Here is a 21,394-nt window from a genome sequence, read left to right as displayed (position 1 = left end):
AGTCAATTTCTATTTGGTTTGGTGAAATTCAACGGCTTTTTAGGTTCCACCGAGACTTGAACTAGGATCGCCAGATTCAGAGTCTTGAGTGCTAACCATTACATCATGGAGCCATACTACAATGTTAAAAAGCAATGATAATAATCATTTTAAAAATATGATTATTTTAATGTAGCATCTTATATAGATCAATTGGAAATGCTTCACAAGCCTCTGTGGCATAATGGATAAGGCATCGGCCTCCTAAGTTGGGGATTGTGAGTTCGAATCCCATCCCAATGTTGAAACGCGATGATTAAAGAGACGTTCATTTGTGTCGATGTAAATTTGCAATAAATGCATCTATAATCTACAGACATTAGGTTTCTGGCTTAGAAATTGAATCGTTAACACTCTATTTAACAAAAAACTCCGTAGCTGAAAGATTTCACTATTGCGATATCATTTGAAACTCTCTTTAGTCAATTTCTATTTGGTTTGGTTAAATTCAACGGCTTTTTAGGTTCCACCGAGACTTGAACTAGGATCGCCAGATTCAGAGTCTTGAGTGCTAACCATTACATCATGGAGCCATACTACAATGTTAAAAAGCAATGATAATAATCATTTAAAAATATGATTATTTTAATGTAGCATCTTATATAGATCAATTGGAAATGCTTCACAAGCCTCTGTGGCAATGGATAAGGCATCGGCCTCCTAAGTTGGGGATTGTGAGTTCGAATCCCATCCCAATGTTGAAACGCGATGATTAAAGAGACGTTCATTTGTGTCGATGTAAATTTGCAATAAATGCATCTACAATCTACAGACATTAGGTTTCTGGCTTAGAAATTGAAGTGTTAACACTCTATTTAGCAGAAACTCCGTAGCTGAAAGATTTCACTATTGCGATATCATTTGAAGCTCTCTTTAGTCAATTTTTTATTTGGTTTGGTGAAATTCAACGGCTTTTTAAGTTCCACCGAGACTTGAACTCGGATCGCCAGATTCAGAGTCTGGAGTGCTAAACATTACACCATGGAACCATACTACAATGTTAAAAAGCAATGATAGTAATCATTTAAAAATATGATTATTTTAATGTAGCATCTTTTATAAATCAATTCGAAATGCTTCATAAGCCTCTGTGGCCTAATGGATAAGGCATTGGCCCCCTAAGTCGGGAATTGTGGGTTCGAGTCCCATCAGAGGTGTTGACACGGGATGATTAAAGAGACGTTCATTTGTGTCGATGTAAATTTGCAATAAATGCATCTACAATCTACAAACATTAGGTTTCTGGCTTAGAAATTGAATCGTTAACACTCTATTTTAGCAGAAACTCCTTAGCTGAAAGATTTCCCTATTGCGATATCATTTGAAACTCTCTTTAGTCAATTTTTTATTTGTTTTGGTTAAATTCAACGGCTTTTTAGGTTCCACCAAGACTTGAACTCGGATTGCCAGATTCAAAATCTGGAGTGCTAACCATTACACCATGGAACCATACTACAATGTTAAAAAGCAATGATAGTAATCATTTAAAAATATGATTATTTCAATGTAGCATCTTATATAAATCAATTCGAAATGCTTTATAAGCCTCTGTGGCCTAATGGATAAGGCATCGGCCTCCTAAGTCGGGGATTGTCTGTTCGAGTCCCATCAGAGGTGTTGACACGTGATGATTAAAGAGACGTTGATTTGTGTCAATGTAAATTTGCAATAAATGCATCTACAATCTACAGATATTAGGTTTCTGACTTAGAAATTGAATCGTTAACACTCTATTTAGCAAAAACTCCGTAGCTGAAAGATTTCACTATTGCGATATCATTTGAATCTCTCTTTAGTCAATTTTTTATTTGTTTTGGTGAAATTGAACGGCTTTTTAGGTTCCACCAAGACTTGAACTCGGATCGCCAGATTCAAAGTCTGGAGTGCTAACCATTGCACCATGGAACTATACTACAATGTTAAAAAGCAATGATAGTAATCATTTAAAAATATGATTATTTTAATGTAGCATCTTATATAAATCAATTCGAAATGCTTTATAAGCCTCTGTGGCCTAATGGATAAGGCATCGGCCTCCTAAGTCGGGGATTGTGGGTTCGAGTCCCATCAAAGGTGTTGACACGGGATGATTAAAGAGACGTTCATTTGTGTCGATGTAAATTTGCAATAAATGCATCTACAATCTACAGACATTAGGTTTCTGGCTTAGAAATTGAATTGTTAACACTCTATTTAGCAGAAACTCCGTAGCTGAAAGATTTCACTATTGTGATATCATTTGAAACTCTCTTTAGTCAATTTTTTATTTGGTTTGGTGAAATTCAACGGCTTTTTAGGTTCCACCGAGATTTGAACTCGGATCGCCAGATTCAGAGTCTGGAGTGCTAATTATTACACCATGGAACCATACTACAATGTTAAAAAGCAATGATAGTAATCATTTAAAAATATAATTATTTTAATGTAGCATCTTTTATAAATCAATTCGAAATTCTTCATAAGCCTCTGTGGCCTAATTGAGAAGGCTATGGTGCCCTAAGTCGGGGATTTTGGGTTCGAATCCCATCAGAGGTGTTGACACGGGATGATTAAAGAGACGTTCATTTGTGTCGATGTAAATTTGCAATAAATGCATCTACAATCTACAGACATTAGGTTTCTGGCTTAGAAATTGAATCGTTAACACTCTATTTAGCAGAAACTCCTTAACTGAAAGATTTCACTATTGCCATATCATTTGAAACTCTCTTTAGTCAATCTTTTATTTGTTTTGGTAAAATTCAACGGCTTTTTAGGTTCCACCAAGACTTGAACTCGGATCGCCAGATTCAAACTCTGGAGTGCTAACCATTACACCATGGAACCATACTACAATGTTAAAAAGCAATGATAGTAATCATTTAAAAATATGATTATTTTAATGTAGCATCTTATATAAATCAATTCAAAATGCTTTATAAGCCTCTGTGGCCTAATGGATAAGGCATCAGGCTCCTAAGTCGGGGATTGTGGGTTCGAGTCCCATCAGAGGTGTTGACACGGGATGATTAAAGAGACGTTCATTTGTGTCGATGTAAATTTGCAATAAATGCACCTACAATCTACAGACATTAGATTTCTGGCTTAGAAATTGAATCGTTAACACTCTATTTAGCAAAAACTCCGTAGCTGAAAGATTTCACTATTGCGATATCATTTGAAACTCTCTTTAGTCAATCTTTTATTTGGTTTGGTGAAATTCAACGGCTTTTTAGGTTCCGACGAGACTTGAACTCCAATCGCCAGATTCAAAATCTGGAGTGCTAAATATTACACCATGGAACCACAATACAATGTTAAAAAGTAATGATAGTAATCATTTAAAAATATAATTATTTTAATGTAGCATCTTTTATAAATCAATTCGAAATTCTTCATAAGCCTCTGTGGCCTAATGGAGAAGGCATTTGCCCCCTAAGTCGGGGATTGTGGGTTCGAGTCCAATCAGAGGTGTCTTTTATTTGGTTTGGTGAAATTCAACGGCTTTTTAGGTTCCGACGAGACTTGAACTCCAATCACCAGATTCAGAGTCTGGAGTGCTAAACATTACACCATGGAACCACAATACAATGTTAAAAAGTAATGATAGTAATAATTTAAAAATATAATTATTTTAATGTAGCATCTTTTATAAATCAATTCGAAATTCTTCATAAGCCTCTGTGGCCTAATGGAGAAGGCATTGGCCCCCTAAGTCGGGGATTGTGGGTTCGAGTCCAATCAGAGGTGTTGACACGGGATGATTAAAGAGACGTTCATTTGTGTCGATGTAAATTTGCAATAAATGCATCTACAATCTACAGACATTAGGTTTCTGGCTTAGAAATTGAATCGTTAACACTCTATTTAGCAGAAACTCCTTAGCTGAAAGATTTCACTATTGCGATATCATTTGAAACTCTCTTTAGTCAATTTTTTATTTGTTTTGGTGAAATTCAACGGCTTTTTAGGTTCAACCAAGACTTGAACTCGGATCGCCAGATTCAAAATCTGGAGTGTTAACCATTACACCATGGAACCATACTACAATGTTATAAAGCAATGATAGTAATCATTTAAAAATATGATTATTTTAATGTAGCATCTTATATAAATCAATTCGAAAGCCTTTGTGGCCTAATGGATAAGGCATCGGCCTCCTAAGTCAGGGATTGTGGGTTCGAGTCCAATCAGAGGTGTTGACACGGGATGATTAAAGAGACGTTCATTTGTGTCGATGTAAATTTGCAATAAATGCACCTACAATCTACAGACATTAGGTTTCTGGCTTAGAAATTGAATCGTTAACACTCTATTTAGCAGAAACTCCTTAGCTGAAAGATTTCACTATTGCGATATCATTTGAAACTCTCTTTAGTCAATTTTTTATTTGTTTTGGTGAAATTCAACGGCTTTTTAGGTTCCACCAAGACTTGAACTCGGATTGCCAGATTCAAAATCTGGAGTGCTAACCATTACACCATGGAACCATACTACAATGTTAAAAAGCAATGATAGTAATCATTTAAAAATATGATTATTTTAATGTAGCATCTTATATAAATCAATTCGAAATGCTTTATAAGCCTCTGTGGCCTAATGGATAAGGCATCAGGCTCCTAAGTCCGGGATTGTGGGTTCGAGTCCCATCAGAGGTGTTGACACGGGATGATTAAAGAGACGCTCATTTGTGTCGATGTAAATTTGCAATAAATGCACCTACAATCTACAGACATTAGGTTTCTGGCTTAGAAATTGAATCGTTAACACTCTATTTAGCAGAAACTCCGTAGCTGAAAGATTTCACTATTGCGATATCATTTGAAACTCTCTTTAGTCAATCTTTTATTTGGTTTGGTGAAATTCAACGGCTTTTTAGGTTCCGACGAGACTTGAACTCCAATCGCCAGATTCAGAGTCTGGAGTGCTAAACATTACACCATGGAACCACAATACAATGTTAAAAAGTAATGATAGTAATCATTTAAAAATATAATTATTTTAATGTAGCATCTTTTATAAATCAATTCGAAATTCTTCATAAGCCTCTGTGGCCTAATGGAGAAGGCATTGGCCCCCTAAGTCGGGGATTGTGGGTTCGAGTCCAATCAGAGGTGTTGACACGGGATGATTAAAGAGACGTTCATTTGTGTCGATGTAAATTTGCAATAAATGCATCTACAATCTACAGACATTAGGTTTCTGGCTTAGCAATTGAATCGTTAACACTCTATTTAGCAGAAACTCCTTAGCTGAAAGATTTCACTATTGCGATATCATTTGAAACTCTATTTAGTCAATTTTTTATTTGTTTTGGTGAAATTCAACGGCTTTTTAGGTTCCACCAAGACTTGAACTCGGATCGCCAGATTCAAAATCTGGAGTGTTAACCATTACACCATGGAACTATACTACAATGTTAAAAAGCAATGATAGTAATCATTTAAAAATATGATTATTTTAATGTAGCATCTTATATAAATCAATTCGAAATGCTTTATAAGCCTCTGTGGCCTAATGGATAAGGCATCGGCCTCCTAAGTCGGGGATTGTGGGTTCGAGTCCCATCAGAGGTGTTGACACGTGATAATTAAAGAGACGTTAATTTGTGTCGATGTACCGAAAATTCCATTGAAATTCAATATTTTTGTCGAAAATTCCGCAAATTTTGAATATCTTTTACCAATTCCGAAATTCCGCAAATTTATTTGCTAAATTCCGTTTTTCCGCACTAAAATTGTCTAATTTTCCGTCTCCGTCAGAGAACCCAATTTCCGTAATTCCGTCTAAATTTTCGCCAAATTCCGCCACTCCGTCCGAAAAAAGGGCAGATTCCGCTCCTCCGCCAACCATGAAACCCTCCCTTTAGTCAATTTTTTATTTGTTTTGGTGAAATTCAACGGCTTTTTAGGTTCCACCAAGACTTGAACTCGGATCACCAGATTCAAAGTCTGGAGTGCTAACCATTACACCATGGAACTATACTACAATGTTAAAAAGCAATGATAGTAATCATTTAAAAATATGATTATGTTAATGTAGCATCTTTTATAAATCAATTCGAAATGCTTCATAAGCTTCTATGGCCTAATGGATAAGGCATCGGCCTCCTAATTCGGGGATTGTGGGTTCGAGTCCCATCAGAGGTGTTGACACGGGATGATTAAAGAGACGTTCATTTGTGTCGATGTAAATTTGCAATAAATGCATCTACAATCTACAGACATTAGGTTTCTGGCTTAGCAATTGAATCGTTAACACTCTATTTAGCAGAAACTCCTTAGCTGAAAGATTTCACTATTGCGATATCATTTGAAACTCTATTTAGTCAATTTTTTATTTGTTTTGGTGAAATTCAACGGCTTTTTAGGTTCCACCAAGACTTGAACTCGGATCGCCAGATTCAAAATCTGGAGTGTTAACCATTACACCATGGAACTATACTACAATGTTAAAAAGTAATGATAGTAATCATTTAAAAATATGATTATTTTAATGTAGCATCTTATATAAATCAATTCGAAATGCTTTATAAGCCTCTGTGGCCTAATGGATAAGGCATCGGCCTCCTAAGTCGGGGATTGTGGGTTCGAGTCCCATCAGAGGTGTTGACACGTGATAATTAAAGAGACGTTAATTTGTGTCGATGTACCGAAAATTCCATTGAAATTCAATATTTTTGTCGAAAATTCCGCAAATTTTGAATATCTTTTACCAATTCCGAAATTCCGCAAATTTATTTGCTAAATTCCGTTTTTCCGCACTAAAATTGTCTAATTTTCCGTCTCCGTCAGAGAACCCAATTTCCGTAATTCCGTCTAAATTTTCGCCAAATTCCGCCACTCCGTCCGAAAAAAGGGCAGATTCCGCTCCTCCGCCAACCATGAAACCCTCCCTTTAGTCAATTTTTTATTTGTTTTTGTGAAATTCAACGGCTTTTTAGGTTCCACCAAGACTTGAACTCGGATCACCAGATTCAAAGTCTGGAGTGCTAACCATTACACCATGGAACTATACTACAATGTTAAAAAGCAATGATAGTAATCATTTAAAAATATGATTATGTTAATGTAGCATCTTTTATAAATCAATTCGAAATGCTTCATAAGCTTCTATGGCCTAATGGATAAGGCATCGGCCTCCTAATTCGGGGATTGTGGGTTCGAGTCCCATCAGAGGTGTTGACACGGGATGATTAAAGAGACGTTCATTTGTGTCGATGTAAATTTGCAATAAATGCATCTACAATCTACAGACATTAGGTTTCTGGCTTAGAAATTGAATCGTTAACACTCTATTTAGCAGAAACTCCTTAGCTGAAAGATTTCACTATTGCGATATCATTTGAAACTCTCTTTAGTCAATTTTTTATTTGTTTTGGTGAAATTCAACGGCTTTTTAGGTTCCACCAAGACTTGAACTCGGTTCGCTAGATTCAAGATCTGGAGTGCTAACCATTACACCATGGAACCATACTACAATGTTAAAAAGCAATGATAGTAATCATTTAAAAATATGATTATTTTAATGTAGCTTCTTATATAAATGAATTCGAAATGCTTTATAAGCCTCTGTGGCCTAATGGATAAGGCATCGGCCTCCTAAGTCGGGGATTGTGGGTTCGAGTCCCATCAGAGGTGTTGACACGTGATGATTAAAGAGACGTTGATTTGTGTCAATGTAAATTTGCAATAAATGCATCTACAATCTACAGACATTAGGTTTCTGATTTAGAAATTGAATCGTTAACATTCTATTTAGCAAAAACTCCGTAGCTGAAAGATTTAACTATTGCGATATCATTTGAAACTCTCTTTAGTCAATTTTTTATTTGGTTTGGTGAAATTCAACGGCTTTTTAGGTTCCACCGAGACTTGAACTCAGATCGCCAGATTCAGAGTCTGGAGTGCTAACCATTACATCATGGAGCCATACTACAATGTTAAAAATCAATGATAGTAATCATTTAAAAAAATATGATTATTTTAATGTAGCATCTTATATAGATCAATTGGAAATGCTTTACAAGCCTCTGTGGCATAATGGATAAGGCATCGGCCTCCTAAATTGGGGATTGTGGGTTCGAGTCCCATCCCAGTGTTGACACGCGATGATTAAAGAGACGTTCATTTGTGACGATGTAAATTTGCAATAAATGCATCTACAATCTACATACATTAGGTTTCTGGCTTAGAAATTGAATGGTTAACACTCTATTTAGCAGAAACTCCGTAGCTGAAAGATTTCACTATTGCGATATCATTTGAAACTCTCTTTAGTCAATTTTTTATTTGGTTTGGTGAAATTCAACGGCTTTTTAGGTTCCACCGAGACTTGAACTCGGATCGCCAGATTCAGAGTCTGGAGTGCTAACCATTACACCATGGAACCATACTACAATGTTAAAAAGCAATGATAGTAATCATTTAAAAATATTATTATTTTAATGTAGCATCTTTTATAAATCAATTCGAAATGCTTCATAAGCTTCTATGGCCTAATGGACAAGGGATTGGCCTCCTAAGTCAGGGATTGTGGGTTCGTGTCCCATCAGAGGTGTTGACACGTGATGATTAAAGAGACGTTCATTTGTGTCGATGTAAATTTGCAAGAAATGCATCTACAATCTACAGACATTAGGTTTCTGGCTTAGAAATTGAATCGTTAAACACACTATTTAGCAAAAACTCCGTAGCTGAAAGATTTCACTATTGCGATATCATTTGAAACTCTCTTTAGTCAATGTTTTATTTGGTTTGGTGAAATTCAACGGCTTTTTAGGTTCCACCGAGACTTGTACTCGGATCGCCAGATTCAGAGTCCGGAGTGCTAACCATTACACCATGGAACCATACTACAATGTTAAAAATCAATGATAGTAATCATTTAAAAATATGATTATTTTAATGTAGCATCTTTTATAAAAAGATTCGAAACGCTTCATAAGCCTCTATGGCCTAATGGACAAGGCATAGGCCTCCTAAGTCGGGGATTGTGGGTTCGAGTCCAATCAGAAGTGTTGACACGTGATGATTAAAGAGACGTTGATTTGTGTCGATGTAAATTTGCAATAAATGCATCTACAATCTACAGACATTAGGTTTATGGCTTAGAAATTGAATCGTTAACACTCTATTTAGCAAAAACTCCGTAGCTGAAAGATTTCACTATTGCGATATCATTTGAAACTCTCTTTAGTCAATTTTTTATTTGGTTTGGTGAAATTCAACGGCTTTTTAGGTTCCACCGAGACTTGAACTCGGATCGCCAGATTCAGAGTCTGGAGTGCTAACCATTACATCATGGAGCCATACTACAATGTTAAAAAGCAATGATAGTAATCATTTAAAAATATGATTATTTTAACCCTATTCGTACTAGGTGGGGGGGCTCTTTCTGCGTTTGGAAGTCAAACTATTGGTAATAGCTCGTGAAATAATAGAGCTTTTGCCGTGAAATTTTCTGTAAATTCCTAACATTTATTTTGCTTCAAAATAAAAAAAAAATTGACACCTAAATATTTTCACACCTTGAGCATGATGACATTTCTGACAGTAAGGTGTCACAAAAATTGACACTTTTCCAATACAAATTTATTTTTAATGTCAAATATATCGTTTAAACCGTAATTTATTGAATATTTAGGATAAAATAAGCATTTTAAACTCAGGCAACTTTTTTCTAAAGCCTTTGTTATAATACAATAGCTATTTATAAGAACAATGGAAAATTTCGGTTTTTGCTCACTTTGGGCATGATTAGTGACGTCATCAAAAAAACTTTTTGTCAAAAGTTACTTTACGTGACAAGGATCTTGTGTGCCAAATTTCATCCAAAAAGACCCACTAGATCAAAAGTTAAGGGGTGGTACAGGAAAAGCCCCCCCCCCTAGTTCTGAACCGCCCCTAAAAGCCTAGTTTGAATAGGGTTAATGTAGCATCTTATATAGATCAATTGGAAATGCTTCACAAGCCTCTGTGGCATAATGGATAAGGCATCGGCCTCCTAAGTTGGGGATTGTGGGTTCAAGTCCCATCCCAGTGTTAAAACGCGATGATTAAAGAGACGTCTATTTGTGTCGATGTAAATTTGCAATAAATGCATCTACAATCTACAGACATTAGGTTTCTGGCTTAGAAATTGAATCGTTAAACACACTATTTAGCAAAAACTCCGTAGCTGAAAGATTTCACTATTGCGATATCATTTGAAACTCTCTTTAGTCAATTTTTTATTTGGTTTGGTAAAATTCAACGGCTTTTTAGGTTCCTCCGAGACTTGAACTCGGATCGCCAGATTCAGAGTCTGGAGTGCTAACCATTACATCATGAGGCCATACTACAATGTTAAAAAGCAATGATAGTAATCATTTAAAAATATGATTATTTTAATGTAGCATCTTATATAGATCAATTCGAAACGCTTCATAAGCCTCTATGGCCTAATGGACAAGGCATCGGCCTCCTAAGTCGGGGATTGTGGGTTTGAGTCCAATCAGAGGTGTTGACACGTGATGATGAAAGAGACGTTGATTTGTGTCGATGTAAATTTGCAATAAATGCATCTACAATCTACAGACATTAGGTTTATGGCTTAGAAATTGAATCGTTAACACTCTATTTAGCGAAAACTCCGTAGCTGAAAGATTTCACTATTGCGATATCATTTGAAACTCTCTTTAGTCAATTTTTTATTTGTTTTGGTAAAATTCAACGGCTTTTTAGGTTCCACCGAGACTTGAACTCGGATCGCCAAATTCAGAGTCTGGAGTGCTAACCATTACATCATAAGGCCATACTACAATGTTAAAAAGCAATGATAGTAATCATTCTAAAATATGATTATTTTAATGTAGCTTCTTATATAGATCAATTGGAAATGCTTCACAAGCCTCTGTGGCATAATGGATAAGGCATCGGGCTCCTAAGTTGGGGATTGTGGGTTCGAGTCCCATCCCAGTGTTGAAACGCGATGATTAAAGAGACGTTCATTTGTGTCGATGTAAATTTGCAATAAATGCATCTACAATCTACAGACATTAGGTTTCTGGCTTAGAAATTGACTCGTCAACACTCTATTTAGCAGAAACTCCGTAGCTGAAAGATTTCACTACTACGATATCATTTGAAACTCTCTTTAGTCAATTTTTTATTTGGTTTGGTGAAATTCAACGGCTTTTTAGGTTCCACCGAGACTTGAACTCGGATTGCCAGATTCAGAGTCTGGAGTGCTAACCATTACACCATGGAACCATACTACAATGTTAAAAAGCAATGATAGTAATCATTTAAAAATATGATTATTTTAATGTAGCATCTTTTATAAAAAGATTCGAAACGCTTCATAAGCCTCTATGGCCTAATGGACAAGGCATCGGCCTCCTAAGTCGGGGATTGTGGGTTCGAGTCCAATCAGAGGTTCTGACACGTGATGATGAAAGAGACGTTGATTTGTGTCGATGTAAATTTGCAATAAATGCATCTACAATCTACAGACATTAGGTTTATGGCTTAGAAATTGAATCGTTAACACTCTATTTAGCGAAAACTCCGTAGCTGAAAGATTTCACTATTGCAATATCATTTGAAACTCTCTTTAGTCAATTTTTTATTTGGTTTGGTAAAATTCAACGGCTTTTTAGGTTCCACCGAGACTTGAACTCGGATCACCAAATTCAGAGTCTGGAGTGCTAACCATTACATCATGAGGCCATACTACAATGTTAAAAAGCAATGATAGTAATCATTCTAAAATATGATTATTTTAATGTAGCATCTTATATAGATCAATTGGAAATGCTTCACAAGCCTCTGTGGCATAATGGATAAGGCATCGGCCTTCTAAGTTGGGGATTGTGGGTTCGAGTCCCATCCCAGTGTTGAAACGCGATGATTAAAGAGACGTTCATTTGTGTCGATGTAAATTTGCAATAAATGCATCTACAATCTACAGACATTAGGTTTCTGGCTTAGAAATTGACTCGTCAACACTCTATTTAGCAGAAACTCCGTAGCTGAAAGATTTCACTATTACGATATCATTTGAAACTCTCTTTAGTCAATTTTTTATTTGGTTTGGTGAAATCAACGGCTTTTTAGGTTCCACCGAGACTTGAACTCGGATTGCCAGATTCAGAGTCTGGAGTGCTAACCATTACACCATGGAACCATACTACAATGTTAAAAAGCAATGATAGTAATCATTTAAAAATATGATTATTTTAATGTAGCATCTGTTATAAATCAATTCGAAATGCTTCATAAGCTTCTATGGCCTAATGGACAAGGCATTGGCCTCCTAAGTCGGGGATTGTGGGTTCGTGTCCCATCAGAGGTGTTGACACGTGATGATTAAAGAGACGTTCATTTGTGTCGATGTAAATTTCCAATAAATGCATCTACAATCTACAGACATTAGGTTTCTGGCTTAGAAATTGAATCGTTAAACACACTTTTTAGCAAAAACTCCGTAGCTGAAAGATTTCACTATTGAGATGTCATTTGAAACTCTCTTTAGTCAATTTTTTATTTGGTTTGGTGAAATTCAACTGCTTTTTAGGTTCCACCGAGACTTGTACTCAGATCGCCAGATTCAGAGTCTGGAGTGCTAACCATTACACCATGGAACCATACTACAATGTTAAAAAGCAATGATAGTAATCATTTAAAAATATGATTATTTTAATGTAGCATTTTATATAGATCAATTGGAAATGCTTCACAAGCCTCTGTGGCATAATGGATAAGGCATCAGCCTCCTAAGTTGGGGATTGTGGGTTCGAGTCCCATCCCAGTGTTGAAACGCGATGATTAAAGAGATGTTCATTTGTGTCGATGTAAATTTGCAATAAATGCATCCACAATCTACAGACATTAGGTTTCTGGCTTAGAAATTGAATCGTCAACACTCTATTTAGCAGAAACTCCGTAGCTGAAAGATTTCACTATTGCGATATCATTTGAAACTCTCTTTAGTCAATTTTTTATTTGGTTTGGTGAAATGCATCGGCTTTTTAGGTTCCACCGAGACTTGAACTCGGATCGCCAGATTCAGAGTCTGGATTGCTAACCATTACACCATGGAACCATACTACAATGTTAAAAAGCAATGATAGTAATCATTTAAAAATATGATTATTTTAATGTAGCATCTTTTATAAATCAATTCGAAATGCTTCAAAAGCTTCTATGGCCTAATGGACAAGGCATTGGCCTCCTAAGTCGGGGATTGTGGGTTCGTGTCCCATCAGAGGTGTTGACACGTGATGATTAAAGAGACGTTCATTTGTGTCGATGTAAATTTGCAATAAATGCATCTACAATCTACAGACATTAGGTTTCTGGCTTAGAAATTGAATCGTTAAACACACTATTTAGCAAAAACTCCGTAGCTGAAAGATTTCACTATTGAGATGTCATTTGAAACTCTCTTTAGTCAATTTTTTATTTGGTTTGGTAAAATTCAACGGCTTTTTAGGTTCCACCGAGACTTGAACTCGGATCACCAAATTCAGAGTCTGGAGTGCTAACCATTACATCATGAGGCCATACTACAATGTTAAAAAGCAATGATAGTAATCATTCTAAAATATGATTATTTTAATGTAGCATCTTATATAGATCAATTGGAAATGCTTCACAAGCCTCTGTGGCATAATGGATAAGGCATCGGCCTCCTAAGTTGGGGATTGTGGGTTCGAGTCCCATCCCAGTGTTGAAACGCGATGATTAAAGAGACGTTCATTTGTGTCGATGTAAATTTGCAATAAATGCATCTACAATCTACAGACATTAGGTTTCTGGCTTAGAAATTGAATCGTCAACACTCTATTTAGCAGAAACTCCGTAGCTGAAAGATTTCACTATTACGATATCATTTGAAACTCTCTTTAGTCAATTTTTTATTTGGTTTGGTGAAATCAACGGCTTTTTAGGTTCCACCGAGACTTGAACTCGGATTGCCAGATTCAGAGTCTGGAGTGCTAACCATTACACCATGGAACCATACTACAATGTTAAAAAGCAATGATAGTAATCATTTAAAAATATGATTATTTTAATGTAGCATCTGTTATAAATCAATTCGAAATGCTTCATAAGCTTCTATGGCCTAATGGACAAGGCATTGGCCTCCTAAGTCGGGGATTGTGGGTTCGTGTCCCATCAGAGGTGTTGACACGTGATGATTAAAGAGACGTTCATTTGTGTCGATGTAAATTTCCAATAAATGCATCTACAATCTACAGACATTAGGTTTCTGGCTTAGAAATTGAATCGTTAAACACACTCTTTAGCAAAAACTCCGTAGCTGAAAGATTTCACTATTGAGATGTCATTTGACACTCTCTTTAGTCAATTTTTTATTTGGTTTGGTGAAATTCAACTGCTTTTTAGGTTCCACCGAGACTTGTACTCAGATCGCCAGATTCAGAGTCTGGAGTGCTAACCATTACACCATGGAACCATACTACAATGTTAAAAAGCAATGATAGTAATCATTTAAAAATATGATTATTTTAATGTAGCATTTTATATAGATCAATTGGAAATGCTTCACAAGCCTCTGTGGCATAATGGATAAGGCATCAGCCTCCTAAGTTGGGGATTTTGGTTCGAGTCCCATCCCAGTGTTGAAACGCGATGATTAAAGAGATATTCATTTGTGTCGATGTAAATTTGCAATAAATGCATCCACAATCTACAGACATTAGGTTTCTGGCTTAGAAATTGAATCGTCAACACTCTATTTAGCAGAAACTCCGTAGCTGAAAGATTTCACTATTGCGATATCATTTGAAACTCTCTTTAGTCAATTTTTTATTTGGTTTGGTGAAATGCATCGGCTTTTTAGGTTCCACCGAGACTTGAACTCGGATCGCCAGATTCAGAGTCTGGATTGCTAACCATTACACCATGGAACCATACTACAATGTTAAAAAGCAATGATAGTAATCATTTAAAAATATGATTATTTTAATGTAGCATCTTTTATAAATCAATTCGAAATGCTTCAAAAGCTTCTATGGCCTAATGGACAAGGCATTGGCCTCCTAAGTCGGGGATTGTGGGTTCGTGTCCCATCAGAGGTGTTGACACGTGATGATTAAAGAGACGTTCATTTGTGTCGATGTAAATTTGCAATAAATGCATCTACAATCTACAGACATTAGGTTTCTGGCTTAGAAATTGAATCGTTAAACACACTATTTAGCAAAAACTCCGTAGCTGAAAGATTTCACTATTGCGATATCATTTGAAACTCTCTTTAGTCAATTTTTTATTTGGTTCGGTGAAATTCAACGGCTTTTTAGGTTCCACCGAGACTTGTACTCAGATCGCCAGATTCAGAGTCTGGAAAGCTAACCATTACGCCATGGAACCATACTACAATGTTAAAAAGCACTGATAGTAATCATTTAAAAATTCGATTTTTTTAATGTAACATCTTTTATAAAAAGATTCGAAACGTTTCATAAGCCTCTATGGCCTAATGGACAAGACATCGGCATCCTAAGTCGGGGATTGTGGGTTCGAGTCCAATCAGAGGTGTTGACACGTGATGATTAAAGAGACGTTCATTTGTGTCGATGTAAATTTGCAATAAATGCATCTACAATCTACAGACATTAGGTTTCTGGCTTAGAAATTGACTCGTCAACACTCTATTTAGCAGAAACTCCGTAGCTGAAAGATTTCACTATTACGATATCATTTGAAACTCTCTTTAGTCAATTTTTTATTTGGTTTGGTAAAATTCAACGGCTTTTTAGGTTCCACCGAGACTTGAACTCGGATCGCCAGATTCAGAGTCTGGAGTGCTAACCATTACACCATGAGGCCATACTACAATGTTAAAAAGCAATGATAGTAATCATTTAAAATATGATTATTTTAATGTAGCATCTTATATAATCAATTGGAAATGCTTCATAAGCCTCTGTGGCCTAATGGATAAGGCATCGGCCTCCTAAGTCGGGGATTGTGGGTTCGAGTCCCATCAGAGTGTTGAAACGCGATGATTAAAGAGACGTTCATTTGTGTCGATGTAAATTTGCAATAAATGCATCTACAATCTACAGACATTAGGTTTCTGGCTTAGAAATTGAATCGTTAACACTCTATTTAGCAGAAACTCCGTAGCTGAAAGATTTCACTATTGCGATATCATTTGAAACTCTCTTTAGTCAATTTTTTATTTGGTTTGGTGAAATCAACGGCTTTTTAGGTTCCACCGAGACTTGAACTCGGATCGCCAGATTCAGAGTCTGGAGTGCTAACCATTACACCATGGAACCATACTACAATGTTAAAAAGCAATGATAGTAATCATTTAAAAATATGATTATTTTAATGTAGCATCTTTATAAATCAATTCGAAATGCTTCATAAGCTTCTATGGCCTAATGGATAAGGCATCGGCCTCCTAAGTCGGGGATTGTGGGTTCGAGTCCCATCAGAGGTGTTGACACGTGATGATTAAAGAGACGTTGATTTGTGTCGATGTAAATTTGCAATAAATGCATCTACAATCTACAGACATTAGGTTTCTGGCTTAGAAATTGAATCGTTAAACACACTATTTAGCAAAAACTCCGTAGCTGAAAGATTTCACTATTGCGATATCATTTGAAACTCTCTTTACTCAATTTTTTATTCGGTTTGGTGAAATTCAACGGCTTTTTAGGTTCCACCGAGACTTGAACTCGGATCGCCAGATTCAGAGTCTGGAGTGCTAACCATTACACCATGGAACCATACTACAATGTTAAAAGCAATGATAGTAATTATTTAAAAATATGATTATTTTAATGTAGCATCTTTTATAAATCAATTCGAAATGCTTCATAAGCCTCTGTGGCCTAATGGATAAGGCATCGGCCTCCTAAGTCGGGGATTGTGGGTTCGAGTCCCATCAGAGTGTTGACACGCGATGATTAAAGAGACGTTCATTTGTGTCGATGTAAATTTGCAATAAATGCATCTACAATCTACAGACATTAGGTTTCTGGCTTAGAAATTGAATCGTTAACACTCTATTTAGCAAAAACTCCGTAGCTGAAAGATTTCACTATTGCGATATCATTTGAAACTCTCTTTAGTCAATTTTTTATTTGGTTTGGTGAAATCAACGGCTTTTTAGGTTCCACCGAGACTTGAACTCGGATCGCCAGATTCAGAGTCTGGAGTGCTAACCATTACACCATGGAACCATACTACAATGTTAAAAAGCAATGATAGTAATCATTTAAAAATATGATTATTTTAATGTAGCATCTTTTATAAATCAATTCGAAATGCTTCATAAGCCTCTATGGCCTAATGGACAAGGCATCGGCCTCCTAAGTCGGGGATTGTGGGTTCGAGTCCCATCAGAGGTGTTGACACGTGATGATTAAAGAGACGTTCATTTGTGTCGATGTAAATTTGCAATAAATGCATCTACAATCTACAGACATTAGGTTTCTGGCTTAGAAATTGAATCGTTAACACTCTATTTAGCAAAAACTCCGTAGCTGAAAGATTTCACTATTGCATATCATTTGAAACTCTCTTTAGTCAATTTTTTATTTGGTTTGGTGAAATTCAACGGCTTTTTAGGTTCCACCGAGACTTGAACTCGGATCGCCAGATTCAGAGTCTGGAGTGCTAACCATTACACCATGGAACCATACTACAATGTTAAAAAGCAATGATAGTAATCATTTAAAAATATGATTATTTTAATGTAGCATCTTATATAATCAATTGGAAATGCTTCATAAGCCTCTGTGGCCTAATGGATAAGGCATCGGCCTCCTAAGTTGGGGATTGTGGGTTCGAGTCCCATCCCAGTGTTGAAACGCGATGATTAAAGAGACGTTCATTTGTGTCGATGTAAATTTGCAATAAATGCATCTACAATCTACAGACATTAGGTTTCTGGCTTAGAAATTGAATCGTTAACACTCTATTTAGCAAAACTCCGTAGCTGAAAGATTTCACTATTACGATATCATTTGAAACTCTCTTTAGTCAATTTTTTATTTGGTTTGGTGAAATTCAACGGCTTTTTAGGTTCCACCGAGACTTGAACTCGGATCGCCAGATTCAGAGTCTGGAGTGCTAACCATTACACCATGGAACCATACTACAATGTTAAAAAGCAATGATAGTAATCATTTAAAAATATGATTATTTTAATGTAGCATCTTTTATAAATCAATTCGAAATGCTTCATAAGCTTCTATGGCCTAATGGACAAGGCATTGGCCTCCTAAGTCGGGGATTGTGGGTTCGTGTCCCATCAGAGGTGTTGACACGTGATGATTAAAGAGACGTTCATTTGTGTCGATGTAAATTTGCAATAAATGCATCTACAATCTACAGACATTAGGTTTCTGGCTTAAAAATTGAATCGTTAACACTCTATTTAGCAAAAACTCCGTAGCTGAAAGATTTCACTATTGCAATATCATTTGAAACTCTCTTTAGTCAATTTTTCATTTGGTTTGGTAAAATTCAACGGCTTTTTAGGTTCCACCGAGACTTGAACTCGGATCGCCAGATTCAGAGTCTGGAGTGCTAACCATTACACCATGGAACCATACTACAATGTTAAAAAGCAATGATAGTAATCATTTAAAAATATGATTATTTTAATGTAGCATTTTATATAGATCAATTGGAAATGCTTCACAAGCCTCTGTGGAATAATGGATAAGGCATCAGCCTCCTAAGTTGGGGATTTTGGTTCGAGTCCCATCCCAGTGTTGAAACGCGATGATTAAAGAGATGTTCATTTGTGTCGATGTAAATTTGCAATAAATGCATCCACAATCTACAGACATTAGGTTTCTGGCTTAGAAATTGAATCGTCAACACTCTATTTAGCAGAAACTCCGTAGCTGAAAGATTTCACTATTGCGATATCATTTGAAACTCTCTTTAGTCAATTTTTTATTTGGTTTGGTGAAATGCATCGGCTTTTTAGGTTCCACCGAGACTTGAACTCGGATCGCCAGATTCAGAGTCTGGATTGCTAACCATTACACCATGGAACCATACTACAATGTTAAAAAGCAATGATAGTAATCATTTAAAAATATGATTATTTTAATGTAGCATCTTTTATAAATCAATTCGAAATGCTTCATAAGCTTCTATGGCCTAATGGACAAGGCATTGGCCTCCTAAGTCGGGGATTGTGGGTTCGTGTCCCATCAGAGGTGTTGACAAGTGATGATTAAAGAGACGTTCATTTGTGTCGATGTAAATTTGCAATAAATGCATCTACAATCTACAGACATTAGGTTTCTGGCTTAAAAATTGAATCGTTAACACTCTATTTAGCAAAAACTCCGTAGCTGAAAGATTTCACTATTGCAATATCATTTGAAACTCTCTTTAGTCAATTTTTCATTTGGTTTGGTAAAATTCAACGGCTTTTTAGGTTCCACCGAGACTTGAACTCGGATCGCCAGATTCAGAGTCTGGAGTGCTAACCATTACACCATGGAACCATACTACAATGTTAAAAAGCAATGATAGTAATTATTTAAAAATATGATTATTTTAATATAGCATCTTATATAAATCAATTCGAAATACTTTATAAGCGTCTGTGGCCTAAAGGATAAGGCATCGGCGTCCCAAGTCGGGGATTGTGCGTTCCAGTCCCATCAGAGGTGTTGACACGTGATGATTAAAGAGACGTTCATTTGTGTCGATGTATATTTGCAATAAATGCATCTACAATCTACAGACATTAGGTTTCTGGCTTAGAAATTGAATCGTTAACACTCTATTTAGCAAAAACTCCGTAGCTGAAAGATTTCACTATTGCGATATCATTTGAATCTCTCTTTAGTCAATTTTTTATTTGGTTTGGTGAAATTCAACGGCTTTTTAGTTTCCACCGAGACTTGAACTCGGATCGCCAGATTCAGAGTCTGGAGTGCTAACAATTACATCATGGACCCATACTACAATGTTAAAAAGCACTGATAGTAATCATTTAAAAATATGATTTTTTTAATGTAACATCTTTTATAAAAAGATTCGAAACGTTTCATAAGCCTCTATGGCCTAATGGACAAGACATCGGCATCCTAAGTCGGGGATTGTGGGTTCGAGTCCAATCAGAGGTGTTGACACGTGATGATTAAAGAGACGTTCATTTGTGTCGATGTAAATTTGCAATAAATGCATCTACAATCTACAGACATTAGGTTTCTGGCTTAGAAATTGAATCGTTAACACTCTATTTAGCAAAAACTCCGTAGCTGAAAGATTTCACTATTGCAATATCATTTGAAACTCTCTTTAGTCAATTTTTTATTTGGTTTGGTGAAATTCAACTGCTTTTTAGGTTCCACCGAGACTTGAACTCGGATCGCCAGATTCAGAGTCTGGAGTGCTAACCATTACATCATGGAGCCATACTACAATGTTAAAAAGCAATGATAGTAATCATTTAAAAATATGATTATTTTAATGTAATATCTTATATAGATCAATTGGAAATGCTTCACAAGCCTCTGTGGCATAATGGATAAGGCATCGGCCTCCTAAGTTGGGGATTGTGGGTTCGAGTCCCATCCCAGTGTTGAAACGCGATGATTAAAGAGACGTTCATTTGTGTCGATGTAAATTTGCAATAAATGCATCTACAATCTACAGACATTAGGTTTCTGGCTTAGAAATTGAATCGTCAACACTCTATTTAGCAGAAACTCCGTAGCTGAAAGATTTCACTATTACGATATCATTTGAAACTCTCTTTAGTCAATTTTTTATTTGGTTTGGTGAAATTCAACGGCTTTTTAGGTTCCACCGAGACTTGAACTCGGATCGCCAGATTCAGAGTCTGGAGTGCTAACCATTACACCATGGAACCATACTACAATGTTAAAAAGCAATGATAGTAATCATTTAAAAATATGATTATTTTAATGTAGCATCTTTTATAAATCAATTCGAAATGCTTCATAAGCTTCTATGGCCTAATGGACAAGGCATTGGCCTCCTAAGTCGGGGATTGTGGGTTCGAGTCCCATCAGAGGTGTTGACACGTGATGATTAAAGAGACGTTCATTTGTGTCGATGTAAATTTGCAATAAATGCATCTACAATCTACAGACATTAGGTTTCTGGCTTAGAAATTGAATCGTTAACACTCTATTTAGCAAAAACTCCGTAGCTGAAAGATTTCACTATTGCAATATCATTTGAAACTCTCTTTAGTCAATTTTTTATTTGGTTTGGTAAAATTCAACGGCTTTTTAGGTTCCACCGAGACTTGAACTCGGATCGCCAGATTCAGAGTCTGGAGTGCTAACCATTACACCATGGAACCATACTACAATGTTAAAAAGCAATGATAGTAATTGTTTAAAAAT

At 36.1% G+C, this 21,394-nt stretch overlaps 31 non-coding genes across 31 annotated transcripts; 3 read left to right on the top strand and 28 right to left on the bottom strand.

Annotated features, from left to right (window-relative positions):
* Positions 1 to 956: 956 nt before the first annotated feature.
* Positions 957 to 1,028, bottom strand: Trnaq-cug (transfer RNA glutamine (anticodon CUG)). Its single transcript has one exon. It is a non-coding gene; the product is annotated as a tRNA-Gln (tRNA).
* Positions 1,029 to 1,416: 388 nt separating this feature from the next.
* Positions 1,417 to 1,488, bottom strand: Trnaq-uug (transfer RNA glutamine (anticodon UUG)). The gene has a single exon. It is a non-coding gene; the product is annotated as a tRNA-Gln (tRNA).
* A 387-nt stretch (positions 1,489 to 1,875) lies between these two features.
* On the bottom strand, positions 1,876 to 1,947 carry Trnaq-uug (transfer RNA glutamine (anticodon UUG)). The gene has a single exon. It is a non-coding gene; the product is annotated as a tRNA-Gln (tRNA).
* Positions 1,948 to 2,334: 387 nt separating this feature from the next.
* Positions 2,335 to 2,406, bottom strand: Trnaq-cug (transfer RNA glutamine (anticodon CUG)). The gene has a single exon. It is a non-coding gene; the product is annotated as a tRNA-Gln (tRNA).
* Positions 2,407 to 5,521: 3,115 nt separating this feature from the next.
* On the top strand, positions 5,522 to 5,594 carry Trnar-ccu (transfer RNA arginine (anticodon CCU)). The gene has a single exon. It is a non-coding gene; the product is annotated as a tRNA-Arg (tRNA).
* A 333-nt stretch (positions 5,595 to 5,927) lies between these two features.
* Trnaq-uug (transfer RNA glutamine (anticodon UUG)) lies at positions 5,928 to 5,999 on the bottom strand. The gene has a single exon. It is a non-coding gene; the product is annotated as a tRNA-Gln (tRNA).
* Positions 6,000 to 6,553: 554 nt separating this feature from the next.
* Positions 6,554 to 6,626, top strand: Trnar-ccu (transfer RNA arginine (anticodon CCU)). The gene has a single exon. It is a non-coding gene; the product is annotated as a tRNA-Arg (tRNA).
* A 333-nt stretch (positions 6,627 to 6,959) lies between these two features.
* Trnaq-uug (transfer RNA glutamine (anticodon UUG)) lies at positions 6,960 to 7,031 on the bottom strand. The gene has a single exon. It is a non-coding gene; the product is annotated as a tRNA-Gln (tRNA).
* Positions 7,032 to 7,585: 554 nt separating this feature from the next.
* On the top strand, positions 7,586 to 7,658 carry Trnar-ccu (transfer RNA arginine (anticodon CCU)). Its single transcript has one exon. It is a non-coding gene; the product is annotated as a tRNA-Arg (tRNA).
* A 679-nt stretch (positions 7,659 to 8,337) lies between these two features.
* Trnaq-cug (transfer RNA glutamine (anticodon CUG)) lies at positions 8,338 to 8,409 on the bottom strand. Its single transcript has one exon. It is a non-coding gene; the product is annotated as a tRNA-Gln (tRNA).
* A 388-nt stretch (positions 8,410 to 8,797) lies between these two features.
* Trnaq-cug (transfer RNA glutamine (anticodon CUG)) lies at positions 8,798 to 8,869 on the bottom strand. The gene has a single exon. It is a non-coding gene; the product is annotated as a tRNA-Gln (tRNA).
* A 387-nt stretch (positions 8,870 to 9,256) lies between these two features.
* Positions 9,257 to 9,328, bottom strand: Trnaq-cug (transfer RNA glutamine (anticodon CUG)). Its single transcript has one exon. It is a non-coding gene; the product is annotated as a tRNA-Gln (tRNA).
* A 1,870-nt stretch (positions 9,329 to 11,198) lies between these two features.
* Trnaq-cug (transfer RNA glutamine (anticodon CUG)) lies at positions 11,199 to 11,270 on the bottom strand. The gene has a single exon. It is a non-coding gene; the product is annotated as a tRNA-Gln (tRNA).
* An 844-nt stretch (positions 11,271 to 12,114) lies between these two features.
* Positions 12,115 to 12,186, bottom strand: Trnaq-cug (transfer RNA glutamine (anticodon CUG)). Its single transcript has one exon. It is a non-coding gene; the product is annotated as a tRNA-Gln (tRNA).
* A 388-nt stretch (positions 12,187 to 12,574) lies between these two features.
* On the bottom strand, positions 12,575 to 12,646 carry Trnaq-cug (transfer RNA glutamine (anticodon CUG)). The gene has a single exon. It is a non-coding gene; the product is annotated as a tRNA-Gln (tRNA).
* Positions 12,647 to 13,032: 386 nt separating this feature from the next.
* Trnaq-cug (transfer RNA glutamine (anticodon CUG)) lies at positions 13,033 to 13,104 on the bottom strand. The gene has a single exon. It is a non-coding gene; the product is annotated as a tRNA-Gln (tRNA).
* Positions 13,105 to 13,949: 845 nt separating this feature from the next.
* Positions 13,950 to 14,021, bottom strand: Trnaq-cug (transfer RNA glutamine (anticodon CUG)). Its single transcript has one exon. It is a non-coding gene; the product is annotated as a tRNA-Gln (tRNA).
* Positions 14,022 to 14,409: 388 nt separating this feature from the next.
* Positions 14,410 to 14,481, bottom strand: Trnaq-cug (transfer RNA glutamine (anticodon CUG)). Its single transcript has one exon. It is a non-coding gene; the product is annotated as a tRNA-Gln (tRNA).
* Positions 14,482 to 14,866: 385 nt separating this feature from the next.
* Trnaq-cug (transfer RNA glutamine (anticodon CUG)) lies at positions 14,867 to 14,938 on the bottom strand. The gene has a single exon. It is a non-coding gene; the product is annotated as a tRNA-Gln (tRNA).
* Positions 14,939 to 15,785: 847 nt separating this feature from the next.
* Trnaq-cug (transfer RNA glutamine (anticodon CUG)) lies at positions 15,786 to 15,857 on the bottom strand. The gene has a single exon. It is a non-coding gene; the product is annotated as a tRNA-Gln (tRNA).
* Positions 15,858 to 16,240: 383 nt separating this feature from the next.
* Trnaq-cug (transfer RNA glutamine (anticodon CUG)) lies at positions 16,241 to 16,312 on the bottom strand. The gene has a single exon. It is a non-coding gene; the product is annotated as a tRNA-Gln (tRNA).
* Positions 16,313 to 16,699: 387 nt separating this feature from the next.
* Trnaq-cug (transfer RNA glutamine (anticodon CUG)) lies at positions 16,700 to 16,771 on the bottom strand. Its single transcript has one exon. It is a non-coding gene; the product is annotated as a tRNA-Gln (tRNA).
* A 384-nt stretch (positions 16,772 to 17,155) lies between these two features.
* Trnaq-cug (transfer RNA glutamine (anticodon CUG)) lies at positions 17,156 to 17,227 on the bottom strand. Its single transcript has one exon. It is a non-coding gene; the product is annotated as a tRNA-Gln (tRNA).
* Positions 17,228 to 17,613: 386 nt separating this feature from the next.
* Positions 17,614 to 17,685, bottom strand: Trnaq-cug (transfer RNA glutamine (anticodon CUG)). The gene has a single exon. It is a non-coding gene; the product is annotated as a tRNA-Gln (tRNA).
* A 384-nt stretch (positions 17,686 to 18,069) lies between these two features.
* On the bottom strand, positions 18,070 to 18,141 carry Trnaq-cug (transfer RNA glutamine (anticodon CUG)). The gene has a single exon. It is a non-coding gene; the product is annotated as a tRNA-Gln (tRNA).
* Positions 18,142 to 18,528: 387 nt separating this feature from the next.
* On the bottom strand, positions 18,529 to 18,600 carry Trnaq-cug (transfer RNA glutamine (anticodon CUG)). Its single transcript has one exon. It is a non-coding gene; the product is annotated as a tRNA-Gln (tRNA).
* A 385-nt stretch (positions 18,601 to 18,985) lies between these two features.
* Trnaq-cug (transfer RNA glutamine (anticodon CUG)) lies at positions 18,986 to 19,057 on the bottom strand. The gene has a single exon. It is a non-coding gene; the product is annotated as a tRNA-Gln (tRNA).
* A 387-nt stretch (positions 19,058 to 19,444) lies between these two features.
* On the bottom strand, positions 19,445 to 19,516 carry Trnaq-cug (transfer RNA glutamine (anticodon CUG)). The gene has a single exon. It is a non-coding gene; the product is annotated as a tRNA-Gln (tRNA).
* Positions 19,517 to 20,362: 846 nt separating this feature from the next.
* Trnaq-cug (transfer RNA glutamine (anticodon CUG)) lies at positions 20,363 to 20,434 on the bottom strand. The gene has a single exon. It is a non-coding gene; the product is annotated as a tRNA-Gln (tRNA).
* Positions 20,435 to 20,820: 386 nt separating this feature from the next.
* Trnaq-cug (transfer RNA glutamine (anticodon CUG)) lies at positions 20,821 to 20,892 on the bottom strand. The gene has a single exon. It is a non-coding gene; the product is annotated as a tRNA-Gln (tRNA).
* Positions 20,893 to 21,279: 387 nt separating this feature from the next.
* On the bottom strand, positions 21,280 to 21,351 carry Trnaq-cug (transfer RNA glutamine (anticodon CUG)). Its single transcript has one exon. It is a non-coding gene; the product is annotated as a tRNA-Gln (tRNA).
* Between the last annotated feature and the right edge of the window lie 43 nt (positions 21,352 to 21,394).

The sequence above is a fragment of the Clytia hemisphaerica genome, unplaced genomic scaffold, assembly GCF_902728285.1.
Source record: "Clytia hemisphaerica strain Z4C2 unplaced genomic scaffold, Clytia hemisphaerica genome assembly, whole genome shotgun sequence".
Classification (NCBI taxonomy): Eukaryota; Metazoa; Cnidaria; class Hydrozoa; order Leptothecata; family Clytiidae; genus Clytia; species Clytia hemisphaerica.
This window is presented reverse-complemented; position numbering and strand designations above follow the sequence as displayed.